General features: G+C 45.0%; 1 long non-coding RNA gene across 10 annotated transcripts in view; it reads right to left on the bottom strand.

Annotated features, from left to right (window-relative positions):
• The window catches only part of LOC126989799 (uncharacterized), a 3,094-nt gene extending 1,604 nt beyond the window's left edge, over positions 1-1,490 (bottom strand). For 6 of the 10 annotated variants that reach the window (XR_007743717.1, XR_007743715.1, XR_007743714.1 and 3 more), the window contains exon 1: positions 1-988. This exon is cut by the window's left edge. This is a non-coding gene — a long non-coding RNA (uncharacterized LOC126989799). Of the gene's footprint in view, positions 989-1,028 lie in introns of those variants that run through there. The other 4 variants (XR_007743721.1, XR_007743718.1, XR_007743719.1 and 1 more) reach the window with 3 other exon arrangements.
• Between the last annotated feature and the right edge of the window lie 10,886 nt (positions 1,491-12,376).

The raw sequence follows: 12,376 nt of genomic DNA, 5'->3' as shown, positions 1-12,376 counted from the left end.
CACCAAGAAACATATCACACGACATTACCCAGAAACATATCACACGACATCACCAAGAAACATATCACACGACATTAACAAGAAACATATTACACGACATCACCAAGAAACATATCACACGACATTACCCTTAAACATATCACACGACATCACCTCTAAACATATCACACGACATTACTCTTAAACATATCACACGACATCACCTCTAAACATATCACACGACATTACCCTTAAACATATCACACGACATCACCTCTAAACATATCACACGACATTACCCCTAAACATATCACACGACATTACTCGTAAACATATCACACGACATTACCCAGAAACATATCACACGACATCACCAAGAAACATATCACACGACATTACCCAGAAACATATCACACGACATCACCAAGAAACATATCACACGACATTAACAAGAAACATATTACACGACATCACCAAGAAACATATCACACGACATTACTCTTAAACATATCACACGACATTACCCCTAAACATATCACACGACATTACCCCTAAACATATCACACGACATCACCTCTAAACATATCACACGACATTACCCTTAAACATATCACACGACATCACCTCTAAACATATCACACGACATCACCTCTAAACATATCACACGACATCACCTCTAAACATATCACACGACATCACCTCTAAACATATCACACGACATCACCTCTAAACATATCACACGACATCACCCCTAAACATATCACACGACATCACCTCTAAACATATCACACGACATCACCTCTAAACATATCACACGACATTACCCCTAAACATATCACACGACATTACCCCTAAACACATCACACGACATTATCCCTAAGCATATCACACGACATTACCCCTAAACATATCACTCGATATTATCCCTAAACATATCACACGACATTACCATTAAACATATCACACGACATTACCCCTAAACATATCACACGACATTACCCCTAAACATATCACACGACATCACCCCAAAACATATCACACGACATCACCTCTAAACATATCACACGACATCACCTCTAAACATATCACACGACATTACCCCTAAACATATCACACGACATTACCCCTAAACACATCACACGACATTATCCCTAAGCATATCACACGACATTACCCCTAAACATATCACTCGATATTATCCCTAAACATATCACACGACATTACCATTAAACATATCACACGACATTACCCCTAAACATATCACACGACATTACCCCTAAACATATCACACGACATTACCCCTAAACATATCACACGACATTACCACTAAACATATCACACGACATTACCACTAAACATATCACACGACATTACCACTAAACATATCACACGACATCTCTGGGATATATAAAATATTGCACACGTGTTCACATTGACGACTGTTCGGGTGAAACTGTTGCTCCTTTTAGACGCAAATAAAGGTGAGCCTTAACCCTAATATTTTTTATTTTTTTTTTTTTTTTTTTTTTTTTTTTTCTTGCTCTTTTGTTTTTGATGTATTTTGTAATCGGTTTAACTTTTTTTTATGAATCTTAATCCTAATATTTTGTATATGATTTTTTTTTTACTTTTTTTTTGCATTTTCTATTGTTTTAAGTATTATGTATTTGGTTTCATTTTTTTTTAAGTATGTAAACCTAATATTTTGTATTAGATTTTTTTTTTACTCTGGCGTTTTATATTTTTTTTTCTTCTTTTACGTATTTTGTATTTTTTGTTTGTTTTTGTATTTTTCTATGCTTTCTGCAGTGGTGTCACTCCATCGTTGCCACGTCCCTCCCGCTCACTTCGTCAGAGTCATCCTCGCCTTCATCCTCCTTATTCAACAGGACCAGGGTGGCGGGCGGGCGGGTCCGGAGGGGCGGCAACAACCCCCACCCCGAACTGCCCCTCCACCACCACCCCCACCACCTCCCCCACCACCTCCCCTCTTTCCACCTCCTCAATACCATCCTCTTCTTCACCCTCCTCCTCGGCAGGCGGCTCGGGAGGGGCGGCAAGGGTCCCCACCCCAAACAACCCTTCCTCCACCGCCTCCGCTACCTCCATCCGATCCACGTTCTCAAACTCATCCTCGTCTTCCATCTCCTCCTCCCCCCGAGGCTGGAGGAGGGGCGAGTCAGGAGGGGGGACTAGAGCCCCCACCCTGAACTGACAATCCACCGCCTCCACCACCACCACCACCTCCCTCAGGTTCATCTCCGCAAAGTCATCCTCTTCACCCGCAGGGTCAAGATCACGGTCAGGGTTGTCATCGTCAGGGCTGTCACAGTCAGGGTTGTTATCGTCGTTGTCGTCATCATCTGGGTTGTCGTCATAAGGGGCGCTGGGCCCCGAGACTAAGCTCGCCAGGGTAGGGAGCAGCAGCCCCTGTAGGAACCACCACCAGTAGGCGATGGTGTCCAGGGCGTCGGGGTGGCCCATGCCCAGAGCGTGCAGCAGGGGCTGTGCCTGCAGGTCGTTTAGCACGCGGAGGGCGCCTTGCGCGAGGTCGTCACTATAAGTGACGTGAACGGCGAGACACGCCGAACTCATTAAGGAACTCCCGGCTGGCAGGAGGAGGGCGAGGGGTGGCAGGGCGAGCACGGAGCACAGCGCGGCAATGCCCCGCAAGAGGTCACTCTGGCCTTGCTGATGGTAGGCGTAGGCCAGGGTGGCCACGTGGCCGGCCAGCAGCAGGAGCAGCAGCAGGCCGGCCACACGCTTGGAGGGGCGGCGCATAATAACCTTGATTATGCGTTGGCAAGGCGTTGATACACGTGACATTATGCCTCGGACCGTTCCGTGTTTGTTGTTACTGTGTGTCTGAAGGAACACTTCACTTTGTGTGTTGGCCCCTGGAGGAGATTCAACAGTTTCGTGCTCATTGCTGTTATTGTTCTGCTGTCCAACCTCCACCACCTCCCTCAACTCCACTTCTTTAAAGTCACCCTCTTCACCCCCAGGGTGAATATTACTGTCAGTATTGTCGTCATGAAAGGCGCTGGGCCCCGAGATGAAGCTCGCCAGGGTAGCGAGCAGCAGCCCCTGTAGGACCCACCACCAGTAGGCGAGGGAGTCCAGGGCGTCAGGGGGTCCCAGGCCTATGGCGTGCAGCAGGGGCTGTGCCTGATGGTCGTTTAGCACGCGGAGGGCGCCTCGCGCGAGGTCGTCACTATAAGTGACGTGAACGGCGAGCCACGCCCAACGCAGGGAAGCACGCCCGTGCGTCAGGAGGAGGGCAAGCAAGGAGCACAGCACCGCAATGCCCCACAGCAGGTCACTCTGGCCTTGCTGGTGGTAGGCGTAGGCCAGGGTGGCCACGTGGCCGGCCAGCAGCAGGAGTAGCAGCAGGCCGGCCACACACTTGTTTAATCGTCGCATAATAGCGTTACGTAGACGCAGGTAAGGTGTTGATAAACGCGATATTATCCTTTCCATCACAGTGTGTTTCCTGTCATTGTGATTGTGAAGGAACACTTCACTTCGTGTGTTTTCTTCGAGGGGTATTTCAACGGTCACGTGCATGTTGCCGCTATTGTGTTTCCGAATATTCGTTCGGGTTTGTGGGTTTTCTTCGAGAGGTAGTCCAACCCTCACGTCCATGTTGCTTTTGTCGTATTTCTGAATTTGTGTTTGTGGGTTATCTTCGGGGGGTAATTCTACCATTGCTTGCATATTGCTTTTATTGGGTTTTTGAGTGCTCGCTTGAATTTGTGAGTTTTTTTCTTGAGGTAATTGAAGCGTTTTTTCCATGCAGCTTTTACTGTGTTCCTGAATGTGTGTAAGTGTTTGCGGGTACGCTGCGGGGGGTATCTCAGCTGTTACGTCTATTTACCTTTATTGTATTTCTGAGGTTCCTTTGGCCTCGGGGATCAGGCACGGGATTTTGATTTCTTGAGATGGGCACCTTTCTCGCCTCGGCTTACCATACATAGGGTCGAGATTTACCACATCACCTCGGTTTGAGATATGCCGTTTTGGGGACCTTTGAGTTGATATTGCATAGGGTCGAATCTAGAGCTAGTGGCACCTTTTGTAGTGAAGATCGCTACGGGAGCTGATTGGCTGGACGGAAGGAGGGTGATGTTAGCTACGGTGATTGGCTGGATGGAAGGTATTCTTCAAGGTATCGGCGCCTCGGTTCGCCTGTTGGAAAAGCCTCTCGTTCAAGTTGCTGGGGTATTCATGGACTGTTTTGTGATCCTTGTGATAGCTGTACACGCCTTCTGCACCATGAATAGTAAATCACCCAAGACAACCCGGTTAAACTTCTCCGTGGCCTTGGGAAATAGTCATACAGGGAGCCCGATACGTTTAAAAATATGGCCCTTATAGTAAGAAGTGAGCGTTTTTTCCCTTCAATAATTGTTTAATCCCACTGTTTAAAACATTACGCGAAATAGATGAATAAGAATAACAACACTGGTATTTGTCCCGAGGTTACGGACTAATGGAAAGGGAAGGAGAAAAAATGGAGTTGTAAGTGGAAGGAGAGACAGGAAGTGGAGGGAAGAGTCTGAAAGGAAAGGTAAAAAGGGAAAGTGTAAATGCGAGGAGGAAGAAAAAGAAAGGGAATGAAAAAAGGGATCTGTTAGTGGAAGAAGAGAAAATTGGAGAAGACAAAGAGAAAGTTAATGAAAAAAATGTGTGTTTGGAGGGAGGAAAAAAAGTCGAGGGAAGAGAGAGAAAAGGAACGATGGAGAAAATTAAAAGATGGGTGTAAGAAAGAGAGGAATAAGAGAACTGAAAACGAAAAGAAGGAACGGCAATAACGGAGAGCGAGAGATAAAAGCTGGAAATGGAGGAAAAGGAAAAGAGAGGAAGAAACTAGGAAAAGGAGACTCTGGATAAAAGGGAAGTAGGAGAAAAAAATGAAGTAAGGAATAGTGAAGGGGGTAAAGAAGGAAGGAAGGAAGGAAGGAAGGAAATAGGAATGCCAGGGAGTGAGGAAGGAAGTAAAGAAGTAAGGGAGAAAGAGATTAAGGAAGCAGGGAGGTAAAAGAGTAAGGAAGTAACGTATAAAAAAGGAGGATTGACAAAGGAATGAAGCAAGAAGTGATGTTGAGGTGGGGGAGAAGAGGAGGGATGGAGGAAAGAAGGGGGAGGAAATGGAGGAAAGGGGATAAAAACATCAAACGGGAAGGAAGGAAAACAAGTGAGGTGTGAGGACAGGAAAAGGAAGGAGGAGGAAAGAAAGGGAGGAGAGAGAGAGAGAGAGAGTCTATCCAACCCCCCCCTTCTCTCCCCTCACAGATTCCTCTCACCCCCCAAATGCATCGCCAAGGAGGACAAGAGCTACCCCCACCACGCCCCCCAGCCCCCCCGCCCCCTCAGCCCCCTCCACCCAAGGACGACCCCTCCCCCTGACCCCCACCCTCACCCTCACTCCCTTCACCTCCACCACCACCACCACCACCACCAGTAGTAAGTATCGAACCAGTACGTATCACCACCACCACCACCACCGCCATCAACTCCAACACTGATATCACTCCGTCCTCTTCCTCCTCCTCTTCCTCCTCCTCCTCCTCCTCCTCCTCCTCCTGTGGGATCGGAAAGGGGAGGTTTTTTTGGTGTTTTTTCCTCTGTTTACTAATATTTCTCTTCTTCCTTTTTTCTCTCACTTCTTCTCTTAATCTTCCTGTTCTCTTTTCTCTAATTCTTCTTCTCCTTATTCTTGCTTTCTCCTTCCCCCTCCCTTCTCCCTCACCTCTTCCTCCCCTCTCCTCCTCTCTTACCCTTTCCTCTCTAATCAAACTCCCCTTTTCATCCCCCTTTCCCCCTTCCTTCCCTCCTTCTCTTCTCCTTTCCTCCCTCCACCACCTCCTTCTCTCTCACCCTTTTCCTTCCCTTCCTTCCTTTTCCTTCCCTTCCTTTTCCTCTCCACCACCCCTCCCTTTCCTTATCTCACCCTTCCTTCCTCTTCCCTTTCTTCTCTCCTTCCTTTCCCTTTCTCCACCACCCCTCCCTTTCCTTCTCTCACCCTTTCCTTCCCCCTTCCTTCCCTCCCTTACCTTTCCCTCCTCCCTTCCACCCCTCCCTTTCTTTCTCTCACCCTTCCTTCCTCTTCCCTTTCTTCCTCCCCTTTTCCTCCCTCCTTTCCCTCCCTTTCTTTCCTTCTCTCACCTCCTTCCTCTTCCCCTTCCTTCCCTCCTTCCCTCCCTTCTCTCCACCACCCCTCCCTTCCCTTCTCTCACCCTTTCCTTTCCCTTCCCCTTCCTTCCCTCCCTTCCTTTCCTCCCCTCTCTACCACCCTCCCTTTCCTTCTCTCACCCTTTCCTTCCCCTCCTTCCTTCCCTCCCTTCCCTTTCCCTCCTCTCTTTCCCCTTTTTCTCTCCTTTCCTTCCATTTTCTCTCACCCCATTTCCCTTTCCCTTCTTCCTTCCCCTCCCTTTTACTCACCTCTCACCTCTTCCCCTTTCCTCTCCACTTATCTCCCTTTCCTCCTTTCCCTCACCCCTTCCCTCCTCCCAATTTTCTCCTTTCTTCTCCATTCCCTCCCCTTTCTTCTCCATTCCCTCCCCTTTCTTCTCCATTCCCTCCCCTTTCTTCTCCATTCCCTCCCCTTTCTTCTCCATTCCCTCCTTTCCCTCCCCTTCCTCCTTCCCTCACCCTTCCCTCTTCCCCCTTCCCCTCTCCTTCCCTTTCCTTCCCCTCCCATCCCTCACCTCTTCCCCTTTCCCTCCTTTCTCTCTCCCTCCTTCCCTCTCCTTCCCTCCCCTCTTTCTCACCCTTTCTCCTTCCCCACCCTTCTCCCTTTCCTCTCCTTTCCCTCACCCCTTCCCTCCCAATTTTCTCCCTTCCCTCTCCTTTCCCTCCTTTCTTTCTCTCCCTTCCCCTCACCTCTTCCTTCCTCTCCTTTCCCTCCCTTTCTTCTCCTTCCCCTCACCTCTCTTTCCTCTTTCCCTCCTTTCTCCCCTTCTCCTTCCCTCACCTCTTCCCTCTTTCCCTTCCTTTTCTCTCCCTTTCCTCTCCTTTCCCTCACCTCTTCCCCCTTTCCCTCCACTTTCTCTCCCACTTCTCTCCCCTTTCCTCTCCCATCCCTCACCTCTTCTCCCTTTCCCTTCCTTTTCTCTCCCCTTTCTCTCCTTTACCGCATCTCTTCCCCCTTTTCCTCCACTTTCCCTTCCCTTTCTTCCCCCCTCTCTCCTTTCTCGCCTTCTCTCTCCACTTCACATTTATCTCCTCCTCCCTTCCACTTTCCCCTCCTGCTCCCCTTCCTTCTCTTTCACTCCAATTCCTCCTCTTCACCCCTTCCCTTTTCTCTTCTCCTTCTCTACTTTCTCCTTTCTTTTCCCTTTATCTTATCTCTTTTCCCTTTCCCTCCCCACTTCTCCTTTCCCTTCCCCCTTCCCTTCCCTCCCTCTCTCCCTTCCTTCCTTCCTTACCTCGTCCCCAGTAATGAAACTAACAGGGAAACACCGTAGAATTAAACGTAAAAAAAATAACCCTTATATTACTAACTGTACGTAGACTCCGAAACCGAGTTAACTCTTGTTGTGTTTGCTCCTAAATACCAAAATAACAGCAACGACGACGATCTCAATGTAAGGTAGTGATTTCGTGTCTTTGTTGATTGTTGTTTGTCTTATTTGTTTGTTTATAATAACGAAGGAAAAGAAAAGGAACACGAGAGAAGAGATGATGAACTTGGCCTCTCTTTGTTGATTGATATTTACCTTAGTTTGTACGTATTAAAGAAAGAGAAAAGGGAGAATATAATGGATTAAATACAGGAGAATATAACAGTTTAGAATACGGGAGAATATAATGGTTTGAAATACGGGAGAATATAATGGTTTAAAATACGGGAGAATATAATGGTTTAAAATACGGGAGAATATAATGGACTAAAATACAGGAGAATATAACAGTTTAGAATACGGGAGAATATAATGGTTTAAAATACTGGAGAATATAATGGTTTAAAATACTGGAGAATATAATGGTTTAAAATACGGGAGAATATAATGGTTTAAAATACTGGAGAATATAATGGTTTAAAATACAGGAGAATATAATGGTTTAAAATACAGGAGAATATAATGGTTTAAAATACAGGAGAATATAATGGTTTAAAATACAGGAGAATATAATGGTTTAAAATACTGGAGAATATAATGGTTTAAAATACAGGAGAATATAATATTTTAAAATACTGGAGAATATAATGGTTTAAAATACTGGAGAATATAATGGTTTAAAATACTGGAGAATATAATGGTTTAAAATACAGGAGAATATAATGGTTTAAAATACTGGAGAATATAATGGTTTAAAATACTGGAGAATATAATGGTTTAAAATACTGGAGAATATAATGGTTTAAAATACTGGAGAATATAATGGTTTAAAATACAGGAGAATATAATGGTTTAAAATACGGGAGAATATAATGGTTTAAAATACAGGAGAATATAATGGTTTAAAATACAGGAGAATATAATGGTTTAAAATACGGGAGAATATAATGGTTTAAAATACTGGAGAATATAATGGTTTAAAATACTGGAGAATATAATGGTTTAAAATACGGGAGAATATAATGGTTTAAAATACAGGAGAATATAATGGTTTAAAATACAGGAGAATATAATGGTTTAAAATACAGGAGAATATAATGGTTTAAAATACGGGAGAATATAATGGTTTAAAATACTGGAGAATATAATGGTTTAAAATACGGGAGAATATAATGGTTTAAAATACTGGAGAATATAATGGTTTAAAATACGGGAGAATATAATGGTTAGGCTTCTTTGTTGATGTTGCTTTTATCTTTTATTATATTCCTTATTATCATCATGTTCACCGTTATTGTTATTGATATTGTTATTCGTGTAATCTGCCACACACTTTAATGACCTCCACACAAGTTGATAAGCCCACACCATGGAGTCATTTCGCCCACACTATGGAGTCATTTCGCCCACAAGTCATTTCGCCCACACTATGGAGTCATTTCGCCCACAAGTCATTTCGCCCACACCATGGAATCATTTCGCCCACAAGTCATTTCGCCCACACCATGGAGTCATTTCGCCCACAAGTCATTTCGACCACACCATGGAGTGATTTCGCCCACACCATGGAGTCATTTCGCCCACAAGTCATTTCGCCCACACTATGGAGTCATTTCGCCCACACCATGGGGTCATTTCCTGCCCACACTATGGAGTCATTTCGCCCACAAGTCATTTCGCCCACACTATGGAGTCATTTCGCCCACAAGTCATTTCGCCCACACTATGGAGTCATTTCGCCCACAAGTCATTTCGCCCACACCATGGAGTCATTTCGCCCACAAGTCATTTCGCCCACACCATGGAGTCATTTCTTCCACAAGTCATTTCGCCCACACCATGGAGTCATTTCGCCCACAAGTCATTTCGCCCACACCATGGAGTCATTTCTGCCCCACAAGTCATTTCCTGCCCACACTATGGAGTCATTTCTCCCACACCATGGAGTCATTTCGCCCACACTATGGAGTCATTTCGCCCACACCATGGAGTCATTTCGCCCACAAGTCATTTCGCCCACACTATGGAGTCATTTCGCCCCACACCATGGAGTCATTTCCTGCCCACACCATGGAGTCATTTCGCCCAAGTCAAGTCATTTCTTCGCCCACTATGGAGTCATTTCGCCCACAAGTCATTTCGCCCACACCATGGAGTCATTTCGCCCACAAGTCATTTCGCCCACACCATGGAGTCATTTCGCACACAAGTCATTTCGCCCACAAGTCATTTCGCCCACAGCATGGAGTCATTTCGCCCACACCATGGAGTCATTTCGCCCACACCATGGAGTCATTTCTGCCCACACTATGGAGTCATTTCGCCCACACCATGGAGTCATTTCGCCCACACCATGGAGTCATTTCGCCCACACTATGGAGTCATTTCTGCCCACACCATGTAGTCATTTCGCCCACACTTTGGAGTCATTTGTCCAACACTATGGAGTCATTTCGCCCACACCATGGAGTCATTTCGCCCACACTATGGAGTCATTTCGCCCACACTATGGAGTCATTTCGCCCACACTATGGAGTCATTTCGCCCACACTATGGAGTCATTTCGCCCACACCATGGTCCACACCATGGAGTCATTTCGCCCACACTATGGAGTCATTTCGCCCACACTACACACTGGAGTCATTTCGCCCACACTATGGAGTCATTTCGCCCACACTATGGAGTCATTTCGCCCACACTATGGAGTCATTTCGCCCACACTATGGAGTCATTTCGCCCACACTATGGAGTCATTTCGCCCACACTATGGAGTCATTTCGCCCACACTATGGAGTCATTTCGCCAACAGTATGGAATCAATTCGCCCACACTATGGAGTCATTTCGCCCATATTATGGAGTCATTTCGCCCACATTATGGAGTCATTTCGCCCAAGGTTACCGATGGTTCATTTACCTCTCACTCGTTTACCGCGCGTTTCGATGGAGTATTATCATTCTCAGCATGCAGTGAATAAGCTATTGTGCCCAAAAAGCTTGAACTATATTCTTTCAGTTATCGTAAATTACCCGTGTTTCACTGGGACTAGTAACAATTACACTTCAATACAATGAGTAACACTGTTGATAATAAAAATGTAGCTGATCATTCTCGCTGTTTTATTTATTTGTAAACGAGAGAAAATAGTGCAATGTAGAATATTCACCCTTTGGGATGAGCATGTAAGGGGCGAGAGGTCATCATATGATCAACTGCTGAAAGCTTGGGCTCATCTCAATGGCCCAGTGTGCAGCTGAATCTTGCATGTATTAGTAAAGGTTATTTAAGTAGGTCTTAAAGGTTTTAATTATATATTTGTATTCGGCACATGGATTTAATAAACTTACATATAGCTTTTCTTTTTTTAATTATCTATTTACCACTCGTTAAAAGCCCCGACAAGCCTTCTACTGCTGCACTGCTCTGGTGGTGGCCTCTCGAAGTACACACCAATGACATGGTACTATATGACTACTTCAACAATGTAGACGTGACGTGAAACGTGTGGGCGAATTGACTTACATGTGGGCGAACTGACTCTTACATGTGGGCGAATTGACGTGTGGGCGAAATGACCACAAACCATTGAGAAGTTTGATGAGCCGATAGCAGTAGTCTGTCAAGGGTTCTGCAGTGTGGATATGAAGAAAACAAACAATTACTGAGATTAATCTACCGCGCACCCAATGAATGTTTTTGTTGTCACTGGGAATACGGACCAGAGATATTTCCTTCCTCCTGTCAAGGCGTTCTCCTCCCTTCTTGTGCATATATATCATGTAGAAATATTTTGGAAGAGGAAAAGAAAAGTTTGAACAATGACAAACAATTATTGGATGCCCAGTAATAGGTCGCTGCCTCAGTGGTTAACACATGACGTCACGGATTTCCCAGCGGTCACCGAAGAAAATAATTGATTGATTGATTGATTGATTATTATTATTATTGGTTAGTTATACCTGACTGTATTTCACAGCCTACATTGCACACTCCCCAGATGACACAAGGACTTATTTCCATTGTGGTCCTGCTAATATAATCTCTCTCTCTCTCTCTCTCTCTCTCTTAAATATCCCATATATAGCAGTAGTATTGAGGTGGGCAGCTTGTTCCATTGGACAGCCCTTATTCTGTATCATAGTGAGGTAAGATAAATGGTGTAACTCCATTGAAAAAGACTTGACTACTGCAAGATTTTTCTCATCACAGCACAAGATTTTCCACTCAAGCTCGTCCCTTTGCTAACTTTATCGGGACAGTGAGTTGCATGCTTCTCGTCATATTGTTTTGCCTTCAGCTGCCTCCTATGCTGTAAAAAGAATACTATAGACCTTTTGGGAACTACCAGCAGCCAGGCGATCTCTTCCTTTGCTGATCCATGGCTGCAGACACTTATTTTCTGACACTTATCCTAACTTTAAAACTTGCTCACTAATGGAAGATTATTTTAATGTTATTTTAATCATAGTAGGATTCACTAATGTCACGATACTGCTCAAATGCTTGAACCTAATCATTGCTAAGTGTTTAGACATAGTGCACATGTAGGCTATTAATCTTACATAAATTTAAACCAATTCACAAGGCTTCAGCACAAGGGTCAGTGGTGGCGGCCTCTTGGAGACTCCCTGCATTCTTGTTATTAAATTTGAGTTGTTGTTTTTTCTGCATCTGACACAGTGTTTCTTCCCCTATGAGAGCTTCTCTCAAGGGGGTGGCCACAACAGTATCATCTCCAGCTTTCCCTGTTATATCTCTCAGCACACATAGTCCCTCGTCTATCTACTCACTCATACTTGTCCACTCTATTGATCCATTTCTCTGATGATCC

This window comes from Eriocheir sinensis, unplaced genomic scaffold, assembly GCF_024679095.1.
Source record: "Eriocheir sinensis breed Jianghai 21 unplaced genomic scaffold, ASM2467909v1 Scaffold13, whole genome shotgun sequence".
Taxonomy (NCBI): Eukaryota; Metazoa; Arthropoda; class Malacostraca; order Decapoda; family Varunidae; genus Eriocheir; species Eriocheir sinensis.
The sequence above is the reverse complement of the archived record's forward strand: the minus strand, read 5'-3'. Positions and strand labels throughout refer to the sequence as shown.